Source organism: Lissotriton vulgaris, chromosome 9 (genome assembly GCF_964263255.1).
Source record: "Lissotriton vulgaris chromosome 9, aLisVul1.2, whole genome shotgun sequence".
Taxonomy (NCBI): Eukaryota; Metazoa; Chordata; class Amphibia; order Caudata; family Salamandridae; genus Lissotriton; species Lissotriton vulgaris.
Window position 1 is genome coordinate 93,988,922 of NC_141697.1, and position 11,242 is coordinate 94,000,163.

At 53.9% G+C, this 11,242-nt stretch overlaps 1 non-coding gene across 1 annotated transcript; it reads right to left on the reverse strand.

Annotated features, from left to right (window-relative positions):
• Positions 1-9,124: 9,124 nt before the first annotated feature.
• LOC147689656 (U6 spliceosomal RNA) lies at positions 9,125-9,231 on the reverse strand. Its single transcript, XR_015300288.1, has one exon. It is a non-coding gene; the product is annotated as a U6 spliceosomal RNA (small nuclear RNA).
• Positions 9,232-11,242: the final 2,011 nt, after the last annotated feature.

The window sequence follows — 11,242 nt, forward strand, 5'->3', positions numbered from 1 at the left end:
CTGTCCCGCTGCGGACTGTGACAGCCCCGGTAGTCGGCCGGGCTCTGATGGGGATCTTCTCCCGTGTGGGCTTCCCCCGAGAAGTCGTCAGCGACAGAGGCACGAACTTTATCTCTAAATACATGAAATCCCTCTGGCAACAGTGCGGGGTCACCTACCGATTCACGACCCCCTATCACCCCCAAGGGAACGGACTTGTTGAGCGGTTCAACCGCACGCTAAAGGGGATGATCGGGGGGTTGGAAGAGCCCCTCCGTCGCCAGTGGGATGTGCTGCTGCCGTGCCTCCTCTTCGCCTACCGAGAGGTCCCTCAGAAATCCCTAGGCTTCAGCCCATTTGAACTGCTATATGGACACCCAGTGCGGGGGCCGCTCAGCCTAGTCAAAGAGGGCTGGGAGATGCCTCCGTTAAAGAACCCTCCAGATGTCTTCCGGTACCTCCTCACCCTCCGCAACCAGACCCGGCGGTTCAGAGAACTAGCGAAAGCCAACCTAGAGGCCAGTCAAGAGGACATGAAAAAATGGTATGACCAGAATGCCTCATCCATTGAATTCGAACCTGGCCAACAGGTATGGGTGATGTCCCCCACTGAGCCATGCGCCCTACAAGACAAATGGACGGGGCCCTTCAAAGTAATCGAGCGCAAGGGTCCTGCCACCTATCTCATCGACATGGAATCCTCCCGGAACCCTCTCCGGGTCCTCCACGCTAACAGACTAAAGCCCCACTTTGTGCGAACAGAGCTCAGCCTCCTGATGGCCACAGACAATGGGGTTGAAGAAGACTCCGAGCCTCTCCCTGACCTCCTAGGGACTCAGGAGCAAGATGGCTCCGTGGATGGGGTCCGGCTCTCGGAGACCCTCACCAGAGAACAACGCCAAGAGTGTCAAGCCCTCCTGTCACAGTTCGCCAGCCTGTTCTCCCTCACCCCAGGTGTCACTTCCTGGTGTGTGCACGATGTGGACACCGGGGACAGCCCCCCTATCCGCCACCGGGCCTACCGCGTGCCAGATCGGGTACGGGCCTGCATCCAGGAAGAGGTAGCCAAGATGCTCACGCTCGGGGTCATCGAGCCCTCAGACAGTCCCTGGGCCAGCCCTGTCGTACTGGTCCCCAAAGCAGCTGCCCCCGGCACCACACCAGAACTCCGGTTCTGCGTCGACTACCGGGGCTTGAATGCGGTCACCCGAACAGACGCACATCCCATCCCCCGGGCAGATGAACTAGTCGACCGAATGGGAGCTGCCCGCTACCTCAGCATCTTCGACCTGACAGCAGGCTATTGGCAGATCGGCCTCACACCCCGAGCCCAAGAACGTTCTGCCTTCTCCACTCCCGATGGCCATTACCATTTCACGGTCATGCCCTTCGGCATGAAGAATGCCCCAGCAACATTCCAACGGCTCGTCAATCAGGTCCTGGCGGGGCTCGAAGGATTCAGCGCCGCCTACCTAGACGACATCGCCGTATACAGCCACCAGTGGACCGAGCACCTCCACCACCTCCGAGCAGTGCTGCAAGCCCTTCAGCGAGCTGGCCTCACGATCAAGGCCAGCAAGTGTCAAATTGGGCAAGGGTCTGTAACCTACCTCGGACACCAGGTGGGAAGCGGCCTAGTGGCCCCTCTACAGCTGAAAATTGCCGCCATCCAGGACTGGCAGCCCCCCATCACCCAAACTGAGGTACGAGCCTTCCTGGGCCTCACGGGCTATTACCGAAGGTTCGTGAAAGACTATGGTACCATAGTGGGGCCCCTCACAGAACTCACGTCAAAGAATCAGCCCAAGAAAGTCAACTGGACCCCAGAGTGCCAAACTGCATTTGAACAATTGAAGGCCGCCATGTGTTCCGCTCCTGTGCTCCAGGCCCCAGACTACAGCCGGGAGTTCGTCGTCCAGACGGACGCCTCCGACCAGGGCATTGGGGCAGTCCTGTCTCAAGTGAACACCAAAGGCCTTGATCAACCGGTGGCCTTCATCAGCCGGAGACTCCTACCACGGGAGCAACGCTGGAGCACCATAGAGAGGGAAGCCTTCGCTGTGGTATGGGCCCTCAAGAAGCTCCGGCCCTACCTTTTTGGCACCCACTTTCGGGTGCAGACCGACCACCGACCCCTGCAGTGGCTGATGCATATGCGGGGGGAAAACCCAAAGTTGCTACGCTGGTCCATCTCCTTACAAGGTATGGACTTCACAGTCGAACACCGGCCTGGGCCAGATCACGCCAACGCGGATGGCCTGTCCCGGTTTTTCCGCCTCGACGAGGAGAGTCCCCAAGAGGATGGGTAACTCTCCCCGCCTTCAGCTGGGGGGGACGCATGTTGGACAGGCCACATGAAGGGCCGCTCTCCCCCGGCCCAACCAGGCCTGAGTCCAGTCACGCAAGTACCACACACCGCCATTGCACGTCCTCCGTCCCCTCAGGGACCCCTGCCCTCGAGCACGTTGACCTCGTGGGTCCGATCCACTGCCGGCCCACGCGCCCAGCCTGGGGCGCCATCTTGGACACTCCGCCACGAGGCCGCCTGGCCCCCGATCGACCTCAACCCTGGGCCTGGCCCGGCCTCAGACATTCCGGCACCACCCTCCACCCAGGAGGTGAGCGGGCTACTTGGCAAGTCAATGGGAGAAAGAGGTGCCGATGGCTCTCCCCCGCCAAGTGCCGCTCGCCCATCGCCTCCCCGGGCGCTGGCTCCACCCCCCTGCTGGGTGTCTGGACTCCCTCATCCCGGACCTCCCGACCTCCAAGTGCGAGGGTCCGGACATCAAAGCACGCCAGCCCTATAACTGGGGCCGCTCCAGAGCAGGAAGGCAGTTGTATCTTGGAGTCGAGAGACGTAAAGAGGAACTCATCCTTGACGGACTACTGGCGCTGCCGTAGCTCTGTCTTGTGCACCATCGTCCTGCCTGTTGGCGCTGCCACAGCCTTCGCAACCTTCAAATCCTTCATCGTCGTCGGGACCTGCTGGCGTGGCCGCGGACCGTTGTAACCATCATCTTCACCGGGACCTGCAGGCTCCGCCGCGGACCGTCGTCTTTCATTCGTCCATCTCGGGACCTGCCTGGCTCCGCCGCGGCCCGATCATCTAGAACGCCGAGCTCGAGGATTGAGAGCTAATTTCCACTCATTGGTAACAAAGACTGTCCCGCTACCCCTTTCCTAAGCCAGAGACTAGAACCGAGGGGACCCCTGAGTCCAGACCTCCTTGTATCATATCATCGTAACCTAAGAATTGCATATAAAGTCTCGTTAACCTTCAATCTTGTGTGGTGTCCGTCTGTGGGGGGGGAAGTTACTTGTCTGTACAGTCGTTGGAGACGGCTCTCCCCGGAGACCTCTCCCCGTAGTCTCGGCCGACCCTCCCGGTCCGTCTAACAATATGGAAGTATATATATATATACATATATATATATATATATATAAACAAGCAGACCCCTCCGGTAGGAAAAGGAAAGAGGCCACACAGGGAAACCTTCGGGAGCCGTTTTAATAGACACAGCATAGCATGATGCATTTCGGTATTGTAACCTTCCTCAGATGCTGCTGCTTCCATGATGAGGCTCCACCCACGCCTTTAAAGTGTCCTGACTTGCCCTCATTGGAAGGTAAGTTACACCCCTAGTCACCTGATGTTGATGAGAGAAATGTAGTTCATAATGGAACTTCATGTCCCAGCCAGCATTGCGCCCAAGTGGATGCTGCGTGGAGAGGGGGTCAAAGTTCAGGGTGAAGGCGCGCAAATATGAGTGGAGCATCGCGGAAAAATGACAGTCTGTGGCTCCCTTGGTTTCCCAACAGCTCCAACCTCGTGTGATGACGTCTGCTCGGCCATATATATCCATCTATACTAATATAATAAAGAGAGAGCCCAAACCTTTGAGGCGGGTAATCTCAGGAACCACAGCACCAAACGCAGCACCCAATACAGTGTTGGAAAGGGCAGTTGCAGCAGAAGGACATAGGCTATGAAGATGCCCACCATATACATTTAAAAGGTAAAAGAACCGTGCCAGCAAAGTAGTCCCTTGTGGGCGTGTCTGCGTTGCGCTGTGGGCGTGTGCTGGGGGCGTGACAAACGCTGGGGGCGTGTGGTACGTTCTGCCCTTCATGCTATGTCTCATATCGTGTCCTAATCCCACCCTCCTCCCTTTAAATACCCCTGCACCCCATAATCATAACCCACCCTTACTCCTTAATACTCCAACACCCTTAAACACTAATCCATCTTAACCCTATAAATATACCCTGTACCCCAAAACCCAAACCTATCCCTAAACCCTAAAAATACCCCTGTACCCCAAAACCCAAACCTAGCCCTGAACCCTATAAATACCCCTGTACCTCAAAACCCAAAGCTACCCCTGAACCCTACAATATCCCTGTACCCCAAAACCCAAACCTAGCCCTGAACCCTAAAAATACCCCTGTACCCCAAAACCCAAACCTACCCCTGACCCCTAAAATACCCCTGTACCCCAAAACCCAAACCTAGCCCTGAACCCTTAAAATACCCCTGTACCCCAAAACCCAAACCTACCCCTGAACCCTAAAAATACCCCTGTACCCCAAAACCCAAACCTAGCCCTGAACCCTAAAAATAACCCTGTACCCCAAAACCCAAACCTACCCCTGAACCCTAAAAATACCCCTATACCCCAAAACCCAAACCTAGCCCTGAACCCTAAAACTATCCCTGTACCCCATAACCCAAAACTATATCTGAACCCTTAAAAAAGCCAAACACCCCAAAACACATACCTCAGTACCCCAAAATATATACCCCTAAACCCATACTTACCTTATCCAAACATTAAAAAAAAACATGCATTTACCATTCATGCATTTACAACGAATTTGGTTGTAAATGTATGCGTGGTAAAAGCATATAAAATGTAATGCCATGCGTTATAATGGCATTGCGGAGTCATGGTACTTTCATAATGAAAGTATGCGAAGTGATGGTATGCGGAAAGAAAGTTGCGGAATAATGGGTGTTTACCCTCCCCCGGTAAGTACATTGGTGGCACGGGGGCCCACATCTCCAGCAACATACTCATATTTTTTCACCACCCATTTGAAAAATGCACAGGTCTCTCTCATTGATGGCCAGCACCGACATACACTTTTAAACACACCCCCTGCCACAAGTTCTAGAATTGCATACTTTAGAGCTGGGGAGCTACGTTCGAATCTCGGCATCAGCTCAACATCCTGTGATTCCAGGCAAATCGCTTTGTCTCCCTGTGCCTACCACAAATGAATGTGTATTTCTGTAATGTAAATTGTGCTCATACCATGTTGTCGAGTTCGCGTTATATAATATTGCAAGGAAAAATAAAGTAGGGAAACTCGAGTTCAGACACTACTGAACGCACACTCTTAAGTGCATCAGCAGTGCACTGTGAATCGGCGCGTTTCACAGGCCTGTCACACATAAGAAATGCTATCAAAACGAAATCCTACAAAACAATATACTACTGGCCGGCAGCAATTCATACCAGGACAACGTCAGGACGGGCTGCTAGTACTAATATAATAAAGAGAGAGCCCAAACCTTTGAGGCGGGTAATCTCAGGAACCACAGCATCAATCACAACACCCAACACAGCTTTGGAAAGGGCAGTTGCAGCAGAAGGACATAGGCTATGCAGACGCCGACCATATACATTTAAAAGGTAAAAGAACCGTGCCAGCAAAGTAGTCCCTTGTGGGCGTGTCTGCGTTGTGCTGTGGGCGTGTGCTGGGGGCGTGACAACTGCTGGGGGCGTGTGGTACGTTCCGCCCTTCATGCCATGTCTCATATCGTGTGCTAATCCCACCTTGCTCCCTTTAAATACCCCTGCACCCCATAATCATAACCCACCCTTACTCCTTAAAATACCCCAACACCCTTAAACACTAACCCATCTTAACCCTATAAATATACCCTGTACCCCAAAACCCAAATCTATCCCTAAACCCTAAAAATACCCCTGTACCCAAAACCCAAACCTAGCCCTGAATCCTATAAATACCCCTGTACCTCAAAACCCAAACCTACCCCTGAACCCTAAAAATACCCCTATACCCCAAAACCCAAACCTAGCCCTGAACCCTAAAAATACCCTTTTACCCCAAAACCCATACCTATCCCTAAACCCTAAAACTACCCCTGTACCCCATAACCCAAAACTATATCTGAACCCTTAAAATACCCAAACACCGTAAAACATATACCTCAGTACCCCAAAACATATACCCCTGTACCCATGCTTACCTTATCCAAACATTAAATAAAACATGCTTTTACCATTCATGCATTTACATCGAATTTCGTTGTAAATGTATGCGTGGTAAAAGCATATAAAATGTAATGCCATGCGTTATAATGGCATTGCGGAGTCATGGTACTTTCGTAATGAAAGTATGCGGAGTGATGGTATGGGGAAAGAAAGTTGCGGAGTAATGGGTGTTTACCCTCCCCCGGTAAGTACATTGGTGGCACGGCGGCCCACATCTCCAGCAACATACTCATATTTTTTCACCACCCATTTGAAAAATGCACAGGTCTCTCTCATTGATGGCCAGCACCAACATACACTTTTAAACACACCTCCCGCCACAAGTTCTAGAATTGCGAACTTTAGAGCTGGGGATCTACGTTCGAATCTCGGCATCAGCTCAACATTCTGTGATTCCAGGCAAATCGCTTTGTCTCCCCGTGCCTACCACAAATGAATGTGTATTTCTGTAATATAAATTGTGCTCATACCATGTTGTCGAGTTCGCGTTATATAATATTGCAAGGAAAAATAAAGTAGGGAAACTCGAGTTCACACACTACTGAACGCGCACTCTTAAGTGCATCAGCAGTGCACTGTGAATCAGAGCGTTTCACAGGCCTTTTTTTTTTTTTTTAAAACCTCATATTGCGGTAAGAATGTGAATAATAAGGTGTTCGGGGGAAATTGACTGTCTGTTCGAGTTGTATACCTTCACTGCCCCGGAATTCTGTTGAGTATCCTAGGGGGGAGTTTCCCAGATGTTTTTCAAGACCTGTCAAAATTCTCCTCTTTACCTTTATCCAACACAATAATTCCAGCGTTCTGTGGTGAGCTAGCCCTAGAGCTACTCGGCAGAAATCCAGATCTGCCAGGAAATTATTGTCTCTGCTTTAATCATTGGTAAACAAAAAAAAAGAAAAAAGAGAAAGAAAGAAAGAAAAAAAAAGAAAAAGAAAAGGTCTATATAATCATTCAGGAGTAAAATAATTTACCCATATCTCCCAGTACTGCATTCTTTTAGTACTATTCCCTTTCCTATCCAGCCTACACACCCTAATTACAGAATTTAAACAGTCCTCATAAGACGGGAGTGTCGGTTTTATCCAGTTTATACAAATCTCTCTACGTGCAAGTAATATCAGTGCAAACATTAATTTTTCCTGAGGTTTACTTAATCTAATGGTATTTGAGGCAATCCCAAAAATGATTAAAGAGGTACTTACAGTTATTGGGGTTCTCATTAGACCCGAGAGTGTCTTACCAATCTCCTGCCAAAAATGCGCAAGTGCCGGGCAATGGTGAAACATATGGGTGCCATCTGCTTTTTCTTCACCACATTTACTGCAAGATTTTATTGATGCGCCTTTGAAGCTTGATAATCTCTTTCGAGTCCAGTACGCTCTATGTATTGCGAACAAATGATTTCTTTTTAGAGCAGCTGGATTTACACACTCCCAGCATAGTTCCGAAGATTTTTTCCACATCATATTTAGATCAATTTCTTCGTTAGTAAACTCTCTTCTCCATATTTTTTCAGATATTGGTTGGTCTCCTTCTCCAGCTTCAATTAACGCCCAATACCATTTTGATATTTCTTTTGTTATTATGGATTCCTTTGTCATTTCCTTTTCGAAGTTTCCTGGGTCTGTTGTCTCTTTCGGAATGGTATTTGCCCAGCTCTTCAGTTGGTAATGCCCCGGTTACTTACCGGTAATCTTCATTACTCCGAGTATAGTCTTCCTCGCCACATGAGTTACAAAGTGAGCTTTAGCTACACAACAGAACCCTCCAAAGCAAAAAGAAACCACCGCCCACCCCCTCCCAACATGGCCGACCAGTCCCACCTGACCTCTATAAGAGGCGGACCAGCCCAACCAACAGCCTGATCTACCAAGCAAACAATGAAGCCGATAGCCAGACAGGGAGGGGGGGAGGGAACTCATGTGGCGAGGAAGACAATACTCGGAGTAATGAAGATTACCGGTAAGTAACCGGGGCATTACCTCCTCGTAAGTCTTCCCCGCCCCCTGAGTTACAAAGTGAGCAAATACCCAAGCCAACAAGGCTTCATTGACCACCAGAAGAACCACACCACACGGTGATGCAGAGAAACCAACACAAGGTTGATGTAGAAGAAATGAAAAGAAAACAGGGATCATAGGAAACCTGAAATCAAGACCTCCAGGAAAAGAAGGCCAACCAGGAGTCGCAGTTCCAGTACTCAGAACGGCCCCAGCGAAGTCCCCCCGGGACTGCTAGAGACCCACGAACAAGGCGGGGGACGACCACGCCGAAGCCCGATAAAACTCCACAGAGGAGACTTCCATGAAGGGGGCCCAGGGAACAGAGCCACACCCCGCGGACCGACCCTGGACCCCCGCCGGGCCCACCGAACCCAGTGAAGCCCAGGAAAGGGGGACAGCCCGTGTAAGCCAGCGACCCAAGCTGGGAAGAGAGTGTCCGAGGCCCGAACGAACCGGACCCCAAAGACACCAACAGGCCGACCCACCGGGAAAGGGAAGACGGGCGGCTTAAGAGAACCCAAAAACCGCTCACCGGACAACCAGCACGGACAAGAGAGGAACCTTGTCGGCAGGGAAAAGGCGGTGAAGACACTTCCCGATCCCGGGACACCAGGGAAGGAATCCCGGGAAGGAAAAAGGGGGACATGCCGGGGGAACAAACGGTCCGGCAACACCCGCAAGAAGGGAGGGGAGCGGAGGCACGACCCCCACATGCCCCTCCGCCCAGCAGCCACTGCCACCGGGCATAAAACCACCCAAAAGGTGAGGAACCGCAAAGCCACCGAGGCCAGGGGCACAAAGGGCGGACCCTGAAGAGCTCGTAGAACGAGAGAGAGAACTCATATGGAACGCCTCACGAATTTGCGTGTCACCCCTGCGCAGGGACCCTGCAAATCTCCTCCGTAACGTTCCAATATCAGTATACGTGCTGCCGAAGTGAGCACCCAAGGGGGAGACCGGCAGAGCGTCCGTGGGCGATGGAGAAACAACCCCGGATCCAAGCGAGCCACCAGGGAGACTAGCCCGTCGAACACCGGACTGTGGAAGGCCCGCAAGGCCGCCCACCGGGCCCACCGGGATCCACAGACCGGAAACCAAGACCCGCAAGGGGACCACGGAGGCGGGGACAGCACCAAGCCGACCGCGCCAACGCGAGAAGGACGCCCAGTGCCGGGCACAGGATCCGGCCTGCAGAAGGAGGCGGGCCAGCCGACAAGAGCCGGCCCAACACCGGCGCCGAGAGCGGGGGACCCAACCACGGTACGGGAAGCTCCGGGATCGGCCAGGAGGCTCGACCCGCCAGCTCGCCAAAGGAAAGGGTACCCGGGGCGGGGGACCCAGCCGGGAACTAAAAACCGGAACGCACCACGACTTGCGTGGTAACCACGCGCGGGTGCCAGGCAAAAGATCCACCTCGGGATACATCAACAGCATAGGCAGGAATCGAACCCTGGCCCGTGAGGGCTGTCTGCACCCAAGGTACAAGACTCACCTGTGAGCTATAGCTCCATAGTTATTCATCACAGCCATGTTCCAAAACAAGGCCACCCGCTGCCGAGGCGAGCACCCAGGAGCACCCCGGCCCTGCCCAAGCGAATCCAGCCGAGAGCCCGCGATAACAGAGGGCACGGGGGAAACGCGCACATCAGACCGAATGGCCTCGCAAAAGACCGGGCACCACAAGGACCCGGGCGGAAAAACCAGACTCCGGGCAGGAGGGCCGAGACCCCCTCCGTGAACAGTGTCACCGGAGGCAGACCGAGACGAGGCCCCAGGCGCTGTAACACCACCGGGGTCCGGGTGAGACCAGGCAACGAAGGAAGATCCGACTCAGTCGAACCGCCTCCACCTAGTCGGACCCCGTGGAAAAGACAGCCAGAAGGGCCAGGACCGGCTACTCCGCCCAAGAAAACAATCCCCGAGCAAGGAAACCAAAGGGAGCGAACCCAGCACCCCCACCGAAGGCTGACACTGCTCCACACCACCAGGTCGACCGTCCTGACCAAGACCAGGGGGCATCGAAGCACAGGTGCAAACGAAGGCAGGTCACCCCTTAGCCAGGAGGACCGCCAGCAACTTCCGTGTTGCGCGACTGTCGGAGAACCCATTGACCCCCAAACGACCCGGCGCCAAAGGGCACCCCCCCCTGAACGAACCAGAGGGGAGGACGGGGCCCAGGTACACGACCCCCGAAGGAGGACAAGCCCGAGACGGGCACCGAAGGGACCACCGCCCCTAGAGCAGGGAGCCGACGGAGGGGAGACACCGCAGAACAAGACGAGGCCAAAATCTAACACACGTCCAGACGGGGAACACCCAGATCCCCCCCCGGCGAAGATGAACCACCAGGCGGGCCAGGTGCACAGTCCCCCTAGCCTGCAGCCCCTGGGAACCCCAGGCAGTCTCCCCTCCCGGAACTAACCGGGCCCGACCCTGCAGAAATACTGAAATCAGACGAGATCAGGCGCAGGCAGGGTGGAATTGCCCTAGTCCCCACGGGCCAGAAGGCAAACCCATCGGAAGTATCCGCAACCGAGGGTGGGATCCACTCACAGGCCGTAGCCTACAGCACCTGGTAATCCCAGCTTAACTTCTGAGATCGGACGAGAGCAGGTGCTTTTAGGGTGGTATGGCCATAGGCTCCCGGAAAGCCCTTCAGGGTAGACCCTGGAAGGAGCAGGTACCCCAACCTGTTCGATAAGGAGGGACTCCGCGGAGAATCCGCAAGACCAGCAAGGCCAGCCAGCCCGAAGAGCCCAAGAACCGTGCCAGCCACGGCCCAAGATGGGACGAAATGGAGGCGACAGCCCCCCCCCCCCCCAGGGAACCCCCTGGAGCGGGACGGCCGAAGCCAGGAACTCGGGATGACAAACACGGGAGCGGCCGCACCAGTACCAGACCGGGAAACGCCGAAACAGGGGCCCGGAAGCCAACAAGAACGCACCTTGTGGAGAC